At 43.9% G+C, this 16,476-nt stretch overlaps 1 protein-coding gene across 3 annotated transcripts in view; it reads left to right on the top strand.

Annotated features, from left to right (window-relative positions):
* Positions 1-16,476, top strand: part of WBP1L (WW domain binding protein 1 like) — a 66,758-nt gene that overhangs the window by 26,829 nt on the left and 23,453 nt on the right. The window lies entirely within an intron of this gene.

Raw genomic sequence — 16,476 nt, 5'->3', positions numbered from 1 at the left:
AAAGTGCTAGGTGAGCAAATCTCCCTTGGGTTGCCCAAAATTCTTTAAAATTAAGTGTCTCTGAAAAGCTCACTCCATACATACCGTCGGTTCTCTTGTTAATCTTCAGTGTTCTTTGGGGCAGCTGATAGGCCAGGGGGTTGGGGGACATTTGAGCACCTCCTCTGTCCCCAAGAAAGGATGTCCTTTTAACCTATGGGCAGAGGGAGACCTGGTGAGGATTTTTTTTCTAAGATTTTATTTATTTATTCATGAGAGACACAGAGAGAGAGGCAGAGACATAGGCAGAGGGAGAAGCAGGCTCTGGGATCACGACCTGAGCCAAAGGCAGGCCCTCAACTACTGAGCCACCCAAGTGTCCCCCTGGTGAGGATTTTGTACAGCATTGGAAATGGTACATCCCATGCATGCATGTCAGATGTCAGGAGGCAAGAGGTGGAAACTTTGTGGTAGGGTGGGAGGAGCAGGGCTGGGGAGCCAGAAAGGCCTGTGTCCATATCCTGTCCTCCCACCTGCCACTCCAGGGTCTTGGGCCGGCCCTTAACTGCTCTGAACCTCATCTTTGAAATGAAAATAATAAAACCTACTGGAAGACTTACTGAGAGGTTTTCACAAAAGAATGTATTTAAAACATGAGGTACCTTGGCTGGCTGAGAGTGGGCATTTAGTAAAAATGTAACCATTATTTCTATGTACTCATCCCTAAGGGATGCGAGAGCCCACAGATATGGAGAACTAGAAGCCCAAGGACTAGAGGTGGAGGGTGGAGTGGAAAGGCCTATCAGCGTGAGCTCTCTGGGCGTTGGGAGGCTGTCGCTTACTATACGAATATGCTAGTCACATTGTATATTGACCAGTCAAGAAGAGGAGGGCCCCTCAGCTGAGTGAGAGGATGTAGTAGATCAAGTGAAGGGCTGAGTTGGTGGTCCTGGGGAGCATCTCAGAGGATCAAGAGCAGGTGAATCTTAAGCTCTTGTTTCTTTCTTTCTTTCTTTCTTTCTTTTTCTTTCTTTCTTTCTTTCTTTCTTTCTTTCTTTCTTTCTTTCTTTCTTTCCTTTTTTTTTTTAATTTTTATTTATTTATGATAGTCACACAGAGAGAGAAGGGTGGGGGGGCAGAGACATAGGCAGAGGGAGAAGCAGGCTCCATGCACCGGGAGCCCGACGTGGGACTCGATCCTGGGTCTCCAGGATCGCGCCCTGGGCCAAAGGCAGGCGCTAAACCGCTGCGCCACCCAGGAATCCCTCTTTCCTTTTTTTAAAAAAAGCTTTATTTATTTGAGAGAGAACATGTGTACACTCAGGGGCGGAGGGTGGGTGCATGGAGGGGCAGAGGGAGAATCTTATGCAGATTCCAGGTTGAGTGCAGAGCCCTAGGCAGGCTCTGTGTATTTCTAGCATTTCTGTGTCTGACAGTATAACTATTCTTTACTGGAGCTATAGAAAAGCTAGCTTTCTAAAGATTACTTGTTAATAATTCTGTCTTTTAAAAATGACAAAAATATATATTCTATTGGTCTTTATCATACATAATACGTATGAACTTTCGTACATTTCTTTTCTCTCTTAATCCACATAACAACCCTGTCTTACGTCGTAGTGTGATTCTATTTCTGCAGAAGTGCATGCTGAGGTAAGCCGTTGGCCCAAAGTTGTTCAGCTAGCTAGGAAAATGGTAATAGAAGCTTTTTTTTTTCTTTGTAAGATTTTATGTATTTATCAGAGAGAGAGACAGAGAGCGAGAGAGAGAGAGAACACAACCAGGGGAGGGGCAGAGGCAGAGGGAGAGGGTGATAATCTCCAGCACACTCCGAGCTGAGCACCGAGCCCAATCTGGGGCTCGATCCCATGACCCTGAGATCATAAGCTGAGCTGAAATCAGGAGTCAGATGCTCAACCGACTGAGCCACCCAGGCACCCCTGTTGTTTCTTTTTAAACCCTGGTCTTTTGATTCCAGAGCCAGGAATTTCTCTCACTACCTAGACTGCTCTGCCCAATGTCTGTGTGAGAAGAGCAGGATTATGGCATTGTTGTAGTTGGGGCATATTTTCTGAAGGTTGTTTCTAGGTGGCCTGGGTTCCAGCTAAGACATTGCTTGTCTCTTTGGGCCCATTTGCATTTACTCTGTGGAAGACTGTCATGAATGCAGCATCTACTGAATCATGGCCCTTCAGGGAGATTTGAACACTTAATGAATGTGGACCTGACACAAAGAATGCAAAGATAAATAAAGAACAACCCTTAACTTCCATAGGAGCTCATGAGTTCCCATAGGAGCTCATACTCCAATGCACTGGTTCTCAAAATGCATAAAAATCACCTGAGAGTGGGGCTAATTACGAGGTAGATTTTGTAGGTCTGGGGCCAAGCCCCAGGAACATGCATTTGTGTGAATTCCCCAGGTGTTCTGACCGAGCTAGTTTTTGGAAATATGAGAGCGCCCCCTGCCCCACTAGGTTTAGTAGCAAGGAAATCATTGCAGGATAACTGATAACTGCTGAGGCTGTAACAGGAATGCCCAGGACGTAGGACAGTAGAGGGTGGGCAAGCAGGGGATGTGGGATGGAGAGTGGTGTGTATGAAAGACTTCCTTGAGAAGGTGATATCGGATCTAGTCTTTAGGGATGAGTAGGAGTTTACCAGACATATGATCTGGGGAAAGAGCATTCCAGACAGACCAGGTTGAGAGTGTTGTTTTTATTTTCGCCTGTAGATGAGAAGGGAAACTGTCATCTCTTGAGTCTTAGTATGAGGTATGCCTGAGGCAAGACAGGGACTTTGGCTCACCGACTGCTGGCATCCTTTATGACACAGAGAAAGAGGAAGGCATTAGGGCCCTTTGGTCCGATAATGAGTGTGACATGAATTCAGTGTCTGTAAAGGGCAATTAAGCTGTAGGTCGTATTAGTTCTTCCATGCAAGGGACAGTTAAAACAGCTTGCTAGAAGCTAGTGTTGACTAAAGAGCAGTCTTTTTGTGCTTGGAGGAGCTAAACTTCAGAAAAGAGTCACCCGCCGAACTTTGTGGGAATGGAACTGTGTACCAGAGTTTAGATAGGCCCTACAGTTGAGTTATCCCATTCTTAACTGGTGAGATCAGAAAATGAGTTTTCTGGTTCAGAGAGAATCCCTCATGTAAACCTAACAGGTGGATTACTGACTTTCAGAGAATAGGATTGCAACAGAACATTCTTCATTTGCTGATTTAAATGAATTCTATTTCCTGTTTGATTCAGAAGGCATTGATTTCATAATGCGGGAGAATTCTCAGGACTAACATGCTAGATCTAAAAAGTATTGTGTGGGCAGCCTGGGTGGCTCAGCAGTTTAGCACCGCCTCCAGCCAGGGAGTGATCCTGGAGACCCTGGTTCAAGTCCCACATCGGGCTCCCTACAGGGAGCCTGCTTCTCCCTCTGCCTGTGTCTCTGCTTCTCTGTATGTGTGTGTCTGTGTGTATGTGTGTGTCTCTCATGAGTAAATAAATAAAATCTTAAAAAAAAAAAGTATTGTGCACATATTATATCCAAAGCATGTTGTGGATACAAAGAGACATAAACTCTATCTCTGCCCTCGGGATTTACGGTCTGTAGGGGAAGGAAGTGCTCAGGGTAATTGGAACATTCAGCAGGTGGTGGTGAGTGCTATTAAAGAGGGACAGGGTACTGTGAGTTCACAGGTGTTAGGAGGTGGCTTTCTGCAGGTGGCCCTGTCCAAAGTCCAGTGGTCACAGTGGTTGCACTGTAGGTGTGCGGAAGGACCAGTTGATGGCAGCTGCTGGCTGGTGGAGTTCATGCTAGATCTATCAAGATAATAATTTGTATCGTGCACCTCAGAATGTTGCCTTTCTCTGTGGGAGGGGCCCACTCTCCCCCAAATTGTCCTCACCAAAGTGAGATGATCCTTGATAATAGAAATGAGTAGTTTTCAACAAAACTGAGGTCCTTTTGCCTGTGTTAGAATATGAGGCTCCTGGCCCAAGGGGGTGCTTGTATTCTAGAAAGTGGCAGCGGTACTATAGACCCTTGATTGGCTTGATGCTGAGTGTAACAGGGCAACCAGAATGTTGAATCCCAGTTACTCCCTGGGCATAATAAGAGATCTTGGGGAGGGCTCCTGGGTGACTCAGTGGTTGAGCATCTGCCTTAGGCTCAGGTCATGATCCCTGGGGTCCTGGAATCGAGTCCTGCATCAGGTTCCCTGCAGGGACCTGCTTCTCCCTCTGCCTGTGTCTTTGCCTCTTTTTCTGCATCTCTCTTTTTAAATAAATAAAATCTTTAAAAAAAGAGAGAGAGAGAGAGAGAGAGATCTTAGGGTCTCACAAGGACAGCACTGAAAATACCATAATGTAAGCCAGCCTAAAGCTGTAGGGTAGAAGCCATCACTAGAGAGAGGGAAGAGGGAATTTGCCAACTTCTAATTTAACCCCTGAACTGCTGAATGTTAGCCAGCGTTATATGATGCATTTGTTGTTTCATCGTGACAGCCACCATGAGATAGGAGATCCTACTTCCTTTCTGGTGTGAGGAAACCAAAACTCAAGGAGTTTTTATCTCTTTAGTGTCACATAGCTAGTGTGTGGCTGTGGTGGCACTGAGGCCATGTCTGAGAGAACAGTGTTGTCCTTCTCTTGCATATTGCTCAGGAATGGTACCTGCACCCAAATCTGCCAGATCTTCTCCCTGTGTACCCTGCACTCTGCAAACGACCCAAGTATTGAGTCCCAGCCGACATAACCCCCTGTGTGTGCTTAGTCTCTCTCTACAAGGTTCGGGACAAATTAAGCAAGACCCTGCTTGGAAGGGAACTGGCTATATATTATGCAGCAAACATCAAGGTGACATTTGATGTTTGTACTACTGGAGATTGAAGCCAAAATCCTTATTGGCGCTGATGTGTAAAAATCTTGTTAAGTGTCAGCTCCATAGAGTGCCTCAGTTCCCTACTGTCACCTAAAGGTAGGAAAAGGTGATTCTTATCTTGGCCCTTTCAGATGGATTTTTTTCCCTAAAGATTTAATTTATTTAAGAGTGAGAGAGAGATTGGGGGTGGGGTGGGGACACGGGGGGGGGGGGGGGGGCGCGTGGTGGTAGGAGAGGTGAAAAGGGAGAGAGACTCCCAAGCAGGATTCACGTTCATTAAGGAGCCTGACTGCAGGGCTCAATCCCACGATCCTGAGATCATGACCCAAGCTGAAATCAGAAGTCGGACACTCAGCTGACTGAGCCACCCAGGAGCCCCTCAGATGGATTTTTAAACCCTCAACCATCTCTGCTGCAAGAAACTGCTTTTGTAGAGGAATGTAGCTTGTTTTTTCATCACACTCCTGTTATCAAAGCAAAGAGAAATCAGTGGACTGGATAGTAACTTAGTGGAAAAGAAGACTGTATCTGCTGATTTTGAAACTTTTATCCAGGGTAGAGCCAAAGAAAACATTCACTTCCTCCAGTGATAACCCACGAGTTGGATCCACCCCCCTCCCACCCCTTTTCCTTGAAGAGGTAAATTTTAGTCCAGGAGAACAATAATTTGGGGCTACTGAAGAAACTTCTAGGGGCACCTATGTAGCTCAGTAGTTGAGTATCTGCCTTGGGCTCAGGTTGTGATCCTGGGGTCCTGGGATTGAGTCCTGCATTGGGCTCCCTACAGGGAGCCTGCTTCTCCCTCTGCCTATGTCTCTGTCTCTCTTTCTGTGTCTCTCATGAATAAAAAACCCAAAACAACAACAACAAAAACCTTCTAGAAAATTCATTTTTCTGCCCCAATTCCCTAGCAGCCAGATACTAGTTTCTTAACTCTCCTTCCCTCACACTTCTGGACTCTGTTGCTAATTTATAGCAAAAATGAGTTGAAACAGTCTCCTCACATCTGCTTTAGCCATTTCTGTGCCCCTTTGTAGCCATTGCTTTTCTGGGCAGGGCTCAACTAGACTTGAATCCCAGACCTTGTAAGAGGCCATCGGTGGCTGGTTGCTGGAGATGGTGATTCAGTTCTGGGAGGTGACTTGCTTGACCTATCTTGTTTTACCCAGAGAGGAAGGGCAGTAGGGGAAAGCTGTATGCATTTCAGGAGAGAGGGAGACATGCTTTAAGAATGGTGGGGGCATAACACAGTGACTTCTTTTCCTGAAAGTGGCTTAGGGCTTGCTGGGTCTGTGTTGCATATAAGACATTGGTTCCCTTGGGCATTGCATCAAGGAGGCCAGAAAATTGTTATTGTTTGGTTCTCTTGCTTAACACACATGTTCTCAAGTTCTTTAACTGCACTGTGACACACGGTCTCATTGTTGGTTTCACATACTGCCCATCTGATCATGTGGTTTTAAACATCAAGGATTTGGAAATCCCTGGTATGTACAGACAGTGGTGTGAATACCTGTGACCTCCCACTCCTCTGGGTGTGGCTCTGGAGTGTGGTGGGGAGGCCCAGGGTAGACCAGGGCAGATAGCCAGCAAAAATAGAATGTGCTATCACTTCCCCGTCTCTGGGTGAGGTTCTGAGTTTATGAGCCAGGCTCAGATTGTGTTGCGTTATTGTGGAGCTCTCATGGCCAGAGAGCCAATGGGTAGGTCTCTCAGCAGTCATGCATAATCACATTACCACAGCGTTGGTCTTACCCTTGGAGACTCCCTTAGTGCCACTGCTTCGCATGACCATTGTAGTTGGGAGGCACAGGGAGCCCAGGGGGAGGACTAGCCCCTTGAGTTACTTGACTGTCTGTTAGCAGGATCAGCACTTTCTGAAGATTTTTGCATGTCTGATCCTTTGCTAGACCAGTTGTGCTTGTGAGATCGACATTAGGCTCGCTTCTGGGGAATTTACAGAATGGTTGGGGGAGCTCAGGAGGCAATCAGATAGATAGAATATAATTCTGCACTAAATTGTATAGCGCAGTTTGGCTAGAATAGTGGTTGTAAACTATGGGCAATTTTCCCCCTTTACCTGGGAAACGTTTGGCAATGTTTGTATGTTGTTGATTGTCACACTTTGGGCATGGGGGAGGGAGGGCAGCGGCGGGATGTTGCTACCAGTATCTAGTGAGTAGAGGCCAAGGATGCTGCTAAACATCCTACAATGCATGGGACAGTCTCCACACAATTCTCTGGCTCCAAGTGTCAGTATTGCCAAGGCAGAGAAACTCATGGCTAGACATTACTGATGCATAATGTATCCACTCTGCTGAGGGAACAGTCACAGAAATCACAGGCCTCAGGGAAAGTGGATTGAGATATTTTAATACAGGGAAAATAGATGTACTTCCCCCTGCTGCTTTCCAAGCAATAAGTATTAACTACTTGCCCACAAGATTTAGAATCTTTTTTTTTTAAATAAACATTTTTATTTTTTAAAGATTTTATTTTATTTATTCATAGAGACAGAGAGAGAGAGAGAGAGAGAGAGAGGCAGAGACACAGGCAGAGGGAGAAGCAGGCACCACACAGAGAGCCTGACGTGGGACTCGATCCCGGGTCTCCAGGATCACGCCCTGGGCTGCAGGCGGCACTAAACTGCTGCGCCACCGGGGCTGCCCAAGATTGATTGATTGATTTTTATTTATTTATGATAGTCATACACAGAGAGAGGCAGAGACATAGGCAGAGGGAGAAGCAGGCTCCATGCACCGGGAGCCCGATGTGGGATTCGATCCCGAGTCTCCAGGATCACGCCCTGGGCCAAAGGCAGGCGCTAAACCGCTGCGCCACCCAGGGATCCCTGCCCAAGATTTAGAATCTTAATAACATCTTGGTTACTCCTAATCAGCAGGCACTAGGCTTTGTCAAGGGCAGGTATGGAGTTGATTTTTTGTGGCCAGTAGCTAAGATCAAGCCCTTCTGGAACTGGTATTTTATCTCTTACTCTGGATAATAACAATCTGGATAACCACTTTCAGAAGGATGGGATCTCAGTAATGCCCAAATAACTCTATATAGTTTAAAGAACAATTAGGCTACAGTTATTTCAAAAACAGGCCATATTTCAAGCTAAGTGTCTATTGCTGTATTGGGTCTATTGTACTCTATCTCTGATAGTATAGTAAATTCCCCTTTCTCTAAGTCGTCTGGTGTCTCCTTTAATCTTTTTTTTTTTTAAGATTTTATTTATTTATCTGAGAGATGGCATGAGAGAGAGCACAAGCAGGGTGGGGGTGGGTGGAGGGGCAGAGAGAGAGAAAGAAGCAGACTCCCCTCTGAGTGCAAACCCAGATCCAGGATTCTGAGACCCTGAGATCATGACCTGAGCCAAACGCTTAACTGACTGAGCCACCCAGGCATCCCTCTAATCTTTAAGAGTAAGGTCTTAGAGTTCAGAAGATTCTTTAAAGTTATTCAGAGTCCTTTGGAGACATAGCCTCTGGATTCTGAAGACTTTTTTTTTTTTTTTTAATCTTGTATCCATTTCCAGGGAGATCATTTTTATTTTTATTTTTGTTTTTATTTTTATTTTTTGAAGATTCTATTTATTTATCTGAGAGAGAACATGAGCTAGGGTGGGGAGGGCAGAGGGAGAGGAAGAAGCAGACTCCCCACTAGCAGAGATTTCCCAACACCAGGCTCCATCCCAGGACCCTGGGATCATAACGTGAGCTGAAGGCAGACACTTAACTGACTGAGCCACCCAGGTGCCCCCAGTATTTAGCAATAGTCAATCAATTTGTGATAAGCTTAGTAATTCTCCTAACTTTATAGGCAGGCTCTTGGCAGTAAATATATGTATCCCAATGCAAGACAGATGCAAAACACAACTCTTAATATTAACAACATTATTCTTGATATGTAACTCCATTTCTAGCATATTTTTGCTTAATGCCATGCTGATAAGTTTCTGTGGTATAGATATTGGAGTTTTTTATTGTTGCTGCTGTCTACAAAATATGTTTTATTTTTAAAATTTTATTTAAATTCAGCTAATTAACATACAGAGTATTATTAGTTTCAGAGATAGAATTCAGTGATTCATCAGTCTTATATAACACTCAGTGCTCGTTACATCACATGCCCAGGGAAACCATTTTTAATGTGACTCCTTGTCCCAGGTGTAAGTAAATAGTTTCCTTGAACAGTGTTGAACTTTTTTACTGGCAATAAATCTCTGGAACTGGTCTTTAGACAGCAGACAAGTCCCATTATTATGTCTTTTGCTCCCGACAAAAGCCTGCTGCAGTGGGATGGAACTGCTGAGAAAAAGTGGCGTTAAATTTAGAATTTTGCTTAAAGTAAGGAAGGTCTCTGAGATCCCACATGTACTCTTCTCTGTCAAATGAAACTGGTGAATCTCTTTTAAAGCACGTCAATGGGACGTCTACTGGTACTGTCAATATTTGAGATAGCTTTGAAAGCCATACCTCTTTCCAGGCAGAGAAGTGAGTATTTTATTTGAGCAAGCACCATTTTCAGGATTTAGCAAATACTTTGATGAGCTAGAACCTAGTCATAGAAAGAATACTGACCCCAAAGTCAGAAGGCCAGGATGTCCACCGTTCCGGGTCTGTCATCCTTAGCCTGGGGCTTTGTGGCAGTTCCTTATCTGTAAGATGAGGGTAATAGCACTTTTGACCTCTTGCAGGATGCTGGCTGGTAGACTCAAAAGATAGGCTGGCTAAAGAAGCTCGAAAACCTTGAGAGTCCTATATAAGTGTGTATTTTATATATATTAACTTTATATGTGAGTGTTGGGTATATATTACATTGCTCTGCCCTTCCCCATGTTTGTGCTCTCTCCCTCTCAAATAAATAAATACTCTTTTAAGAAAATTAAAAAAGAATGAATCCTTTTGATTAGAACATACTTAATTAAGGCACACAATAAACCTGAATATTTTGGGAAGATTTTCAGCAACAAGAGCTGAAACATCTACCTTTTTATTTTTAACCTAGCATTTGGTTATTACAAAGTTCCTCAAAGGCAAAGTCCATATCTTATCTGTCATTTTTGTGCCTGTCAGCATCTAGCATGAAAGTTAAGGATAACCCCCAAGCATTACATTCTTTCCACTCAAATTTGCGCTTTAGGTCCAAAAAGCTTGTTCTAGCTGTGTGACCGCTCTGGACCCTAACTTTTCTTGGTTCCTATGTGGAAAACATAACCTAGGTGAAAATGCCCAGCCGAATGCTTGATAAACACAGTCACTGGGAAGAACTTGGTTTTTCTTCAACCTGTTGAGTGTTGTGGCAGGAGGTTTTCCTGACTCTCCAGAGGTATTCCTCTCATGCCACAGAGAGGTGCACTTCTCTGGGTCCAAGCCTCTGTTTTACGTGTCTTGTAGAGAAGGTGTTGCTTGAGCCTCACTGTGGGAAATTCATGTCTGCTGTTCATGTTTGGGTCTCTGTGGCATGCGTTAACCTCAACGTGAGGGGATGCACGTCTATTACTGAACTTGAGAGCAGGAGTAGCTAATCAGATGCCCACAGGAGCTGGGCAGTGACAGCTTGAATGAAGCAGATGGGCTTCGTGGACAGCAGGCATTGCGGGAAGGCTGAGGTGGAACCAGAGCCCATGTACATCTGTGAAACGCTGCTAAGGGAATGTGGGCCTGGAATTTGCAAGAGAAGCTGGAAATTTGATTTCTGTATGATTCCTTTTCATTTGAAAATGTTGACAGCTAGGGACTTGCCTGTGGTTCTGCCATAGCTTGCTCATCTCAGATGTAATTCTCTGCTATTCTTGAATAAATCTGTTTTTGCTGGTTTTAAAAAAAATTGTTAATTACATTTTTATTCTTAAAGATATATTTATTTTACTTTATTATTATTGCTTTTTAAAGATTTTATTTATTTATTTATGAGAGAGGCAGAGACATAAGCAGAGGGAAAGGCAGGCTTCCTGCAAGGAGCCCAATGCAGGACTCGATCTCAGGACTCTGGGATCATGACCTGAGCCAAAGGCAGATGCTCAACCACTGAGCCACCCAGGCGTCCCAGATTTATTTATTTATTTTAGAGAGAGACAGAGAGAGAGGATGTGGGCGCAGGGGAGGGGCAGAGGGAAAGGGAAAGAACAGGACCTGAGCTGAAATTAAGAGTCCCTCGCTTAACCGACTGGGTCACCTAGGTACCCCTGTTAATTCCATTTTTATTTTATTTTTTTATTTTAATTTTTTTTCATTAATTCCATTTTTTTTTTAAATTGGAAAATGGGAGCTCCTGGGTGGCTCAGTGGTTGAGTGCCTGACTCTTGATTTTGGCTCAGGTCATCCCAGGGTCCTGAGATGGAGCCCCAGGCTCCATACTTGGCGGGAGGGGGGCGCGGGGGGTCTGCTTATGATTCTCTCTCTCCCTCTTCCTTTGCTCCTCCCCCTCACTCTCTCTGGCACTCTCTCTAATAAATAAATAAATATTTTTTAAAAATTGAAAAGCAAAGTTACCATGTAAGCATGGAACTCATTAGTGGTCCCATTGTGGTCTGAGGGCTGCTGGTAATCCCTGCTTTCAGGCAGGAGAGGCAGTGATACAGTGTGGGAAGGAAAGAACCTGCCCTCATGGGACCAACTCTGGACTCACGATAGTCAGCTGAATCCCCCCCTGCTCTGCCCGAGTGCCTCCTGCTCTGTTGAGTGCTACCTAGTATCTCGCCCCTCAGCTCTCTGCACCAGCCCTTGGCTGAAGATGCCATACTTCTCAGTGCATTTGTTCTGTGGCAGAAGAGACCAGTGATGAGGGATTGCTAGGGTTGCCTCAAGGCAGGACTGCTTTCCTTCTAAGTGTCCAGGGGTGAAAGAATAGCACATTAACTCAATGTCCTGAGCTGCTGCAGCCAGTAAGACCCCACAGGTCTGCATGTGCTAGGACATTGACAAGTAGTCTCTAATAAAACCATGGAATATGTTGCAACTTCCGATCTGTGCTCTGGGATTTTCCTACCAGGGTCAAGTGGCTTTTTCTGAGTTTGTTATTCAGGTTCCTAATAGCAACACAGGAAATGGATTTTAATTTCTTTTTTGGCTGCTCTGTTTGGGAGCTATTTAATGAGGATCCAGTTTGCAATGCAGTAGTACTGATGTGGATATGAGTGTACCTGACACGTTACTTTTAAGAAAAAAATTATGTTTGGGGCACCTGGGTGGCTCAGTTGGTTAAGAGCCTTGCCTTCGGCTCAGGTCGTGATCCTGGGGTCCTGTGATCCAGCCAGTTTCAGGCTCCCTGCTCAGCGGGGAGCCTGCTTCTCCCTCTCCCTCTGCTGCTTCCCCTGCTTGTGCTCTCTGTCAAATAAAGAAATTTTTAAAAAATTTTAGAAGAGGAATATTAGACCATTCTACTTTTGAGGGCAAGAACTCTGTATATTGTATGTTTTTATAAATCTAGGGAAGTGGTTCTCAAACTTGAATATATATGAGCTGAACCATAAGTTCTTAACCCACATTCTTAAATACACCAACTGATTTTTTGGGCTCACGGACCACACTTCAGGAAACACATCTCTATTTTGTTGCATTCATTTATTTATTTTTTAAAATATTTTATTTATTTATTTATTCGTGAGAGACACAGAGGGAGAGAGGCAGAGACACCTGCAGAGGGAGACGCGGAGGACCAGGTTGTGGGACTTGATCCCGGGGCTTCAGAATCCTGCCCTGAGCTGAAGGCAGATGCTTAACTGCTGAGCCACCCAGGCATCCTTATTTTGTTCCATTTATTATCAAAGTGTGTTCGTTGCTACCTTAGAGCAAATTCACTATTTGTGAGATATCATGATTCATTCTGATTCACTGTTGCCCTTCCTCAGATTCTTGGAGCATGCCAGTCTTTGGGAGTCCCCAGACAGAATTGTTACATGAGACTCTCACAGGTGGAAGTCAATGGATCCTTGTCTCTGCTATAGCAGGGGTCCCTGGGACTCTCTTTCCACAATATACACTGCAGCCACATCTTGAAGCAGCAGCAGCTCACTTTGTGCCTAGGCTTCTTTCAAATATTACTGGCTCCAGTCTTTGGCTTTACCCTTAAGGTACTTTGCAGCCAGAGGGTGGGAGACTGGGTGCTCTTGAGCCCAGGGAACTGGAGGTAAAGTATACTATCAAATGTGAGGGATCAGGCTGAATTTTATCAGATTAGATTTATTGGCTTGTTTAGGGGAACCTGGCCAGGCTAATTGTCCTTGAGGAAAATTACTGAACTCAACCAAACAGTATAAAAATTTATTCATAGGGATTCCTGGGTGGCACAGCGGTTTGGCGCCTGCCTTTGGCCCAGGGCGCGATCCTGAAGACCCGGGATCGAATCCCACGTCGGGCTCCCTGCATGGAGCCTGCTTCTCCCTCTGCCTGTGTCTCTGCCTCTCTCTCTCTCTCTCTCTCTCTCTGTGTGACTATCATAAATTAAAAAAAAAAATCATTCATAATATCCCAGTACATAGAAAATAGAGTCTTGGTTAATTTCTTAGCAGTGGCTTGCCCTTTATCAGAAAGGATGAAACAGAGCTCTTTTAGCTAGAAAAGCTTAAAGGTATAATTGACATGTATAGGTTATACTGTGAAGGAGTAGTACATGACACTCCCGATCATAAAAACAGGGAGATTAGACTAACATATAGGAAATAATAGATCAGGACTCCAACTGGATCATTCCTCTGCATGAGCTTACTTTCCGTCATCCCCATCTATTCTGTAACCTCCATACATCCAATTCAAAATGTGTGCCCTTGAATGATTCTACTTATTTTCCTCAGCTCTTCAAACAGCTTAAAACCATTAGTATTAGGGAAAAACTGATACTAACTTTCTTATTGTAAAAATCTAGGTGTAAATCCATAAAACTTTCAAGAATTTTTTTCCATTTTTTAAAAATTTAAATACAACTAACATATAGTATATTATTGGTTTCAGAAGTAGACATCAGTGATTTATGAGTCTTATATAATACCCAGTGCTCATTACATCACATGTCCTCCTTAATGCCCATTACCCAGTGACCCCCCTTCCCACTCCCCTCCAGCAACCCTCAGTTTGTTTCTTATGATTTAGTCTCTTATGGTTTGTCTCCCTCTCTGATTTTGTCTTGTTTTATTGTTCCCACCTTTCCTCTGTGATCCTGTTTTGTTTCTTAAATTCCACATAACGAATGAGATCATATGATAATTATCTTTCTCTGAATGACTTATTTCACTTAGTGTAATACCTTCTAGTTCCATCCACGTCATTGCAAATGGCAAGATTTCATTTTTTTTGATGGCTGAGTTATAGTCCATTGGACATACATACTGCATCCTCTTTATCCATTTATCTGTCGATGGACATCTGGGCTCTTTCCATAGTTTGGCTAATGTGGACATTGCTGCTCTAAAAATTGGGGTGCAGGTGCCCCTTGGAATAACTATGTTTGTATCTTTGGGGTAAATACCTACTAGTGCAATTGCTGGGTCATAGGGGAGCTCTATTTTCAACTTTTTGAGGACCCTCGATACTGTTTTCCAGAGTGATTGTACCAGCTTGCGTTACTACCAACAGTGTTAAAGAGTGTTTTTTATGATCACCTACAAATCTTTTTTAAGGACCTGGGCCTGAAAGTGCTACAATTTCAGAATTTGAAGATTCTGTGTAAGAATAAAAATAGCTGATTCTAAGTTAAGGTTGCTTGCTGTCTTTTCTGATTTAGCCATTTCAAATCTGTCTTGTTTATGAAGACTCTGTTGCCCTTTGGTTATAAAGTATTACCCAAATCAGATAGAACCCTGGTCCAGTATATGTATAGTGCTAGAATTTTGTCTACTTTCTGGAAAGCCATTCCTGGTTCAAGACTAGAAGGAAAGTTGATTTTGTTACTTACTCTGCAGTAGCAGCCATAAAGCAGGGAGACAACAAAAGAGGGATGGGGTCCTAAGTTGAAAAGGAATCATAAGAATTGCAAAAATAGGGGGCATCCCGGGTGGCTCAGCAGTTTGGTGCCACCTTCAGCCCAGGGCGTGATCCTGGAGACACGGGATTGAGTCCCACATCGAGCTCCCTGCATGGAGCCTGTTTCTCCCTCTGCTTGTGTCTCTACCTCTCTCTCTGTGTCTCTCATGAATAAATAAATAAAATCTTAAAAAAAAAAATAATGACCTCATTTTTGGTTAAAACTCAGTGATTCTGGGATGCCTGGGTGGCTCAGCAGTTGAGCATCTGCCTTCGGCTCAGGGTGTGATCCTGGAGTTCCAAGATCAAGTCCCACATCGGGCTCCCTGCATGGAGCCTGCTTCTCCCTCTGCCTGTGTCTCTGCCTCTCTCTCTGCATCTCTCTGTGTCACTCATGGATAAATAAAATCTTAAAAAAAAAAAAAAAAGAATTGCAAAAATATTTTGATATTATTCATATATCCAGCAACATTATAGCCAACCCTGGGTGGCGCAGCGGTTTGGCGCCTGCCTTTGGCCCAGGGCGCGATCCTGGAGACCCGGGATCGAATCCCACGTCAGGCTCCCGGTGCATGGAGCCTGCTTCTCCCTCCTCCTGTGTCTCTGCCTCTTTCTCTCTCTCTATGTCTATCATGAATAAATAAATAAATCTTTAAAAAAAAAAAAAAAAAAAAAAAAACAAATTTACAAGCTCTGGTATTTCGGCTGTTATTTTAACTGTTTTGCAAGGCATATGAGGCATGGCTTCTTTCTAAATTCTCAGTGATTCTTTTCATACCACTCTCCTTGAGATTCACTGTACTCACGCACACTAGCCTTCTTTTTCTTGAGCACACCAAACTCACTCCTGCATTGGTGTCTTTGTATGCATTTGACATTCCTGCTGCCTGGAACATTGTTCCCACAGATCTTCTTAATTTAATCTGGTCCCTTCTTAACATTCAGGGCTCAACTCCCGTGTCACCTTCCCAGGGAGGCCTTTCTTTCCTGACTGCCCCATCTAAAACCTGTTATCCTGTTTTATATCCTTATGGAGATTATTACTATTTTAAATTCTAATTTAATGTTAATTTTCAGTCTTCCTCACTTGAACGTGTTTAGGATCTTTTTTCTTTTCTTTTTTTAAAGATTTTATTTATTTATTCATGAGAGACAGGGAGAGAGGCAGAGATATAGGCAGAGGGAGAAGTAGGCTCCCTGTGGGGAGCCCAATGCAGGACTCTATCCTGGGACCCCAGGATCATGCTTTGAGCCAAAGGCAGACGCTCAACCTCTGAGCCACCCCGGCATCCCAGTGTTAGGATCTTTTTGTTGTTGTTCTGTAGTTTCGAACAGTGTGCTCCAGTATGAGTTTGTCTGAAAATTCCATATATTCAATCAGCTCTGGGAATTTTTCAGTTATCTCTTTAAATATCACATCTCCTCCATATTCTTCTTCTTAAGCTTCTTATTCTCATTTTCCATTTCTATGGTATATTTTATTTTTTTTATTTTTATTTTTTTAAGATTTATTTATTTATTTATGATAGAGATAGAGAGAGAGAGACAGAGACTCAGGAGGAGAGAGAAGCAGGCTCCATGCTGGGAGCCCGATGTGGGAATCGATCCAGGGACTCCAGGATCACGCCCTGGGCCAAAGGCAAGCGCTAAAC

Source organism: Canis aureus, chromosome 29, assembly GCF_053574225.1.
Source record: "Canis aureus isolate CA01 chromosome 29, VMU_Caureus_v.1.0, whole genome shotgun sequence".
NCBI lineage: Eukaryota > Metazoa > Chordata > Mammalia > Carnivora > Canidae > Canis > Canis aureus.
This window is presented reverse-complemented; position numbering and strand designations above follow the sequence as displayed.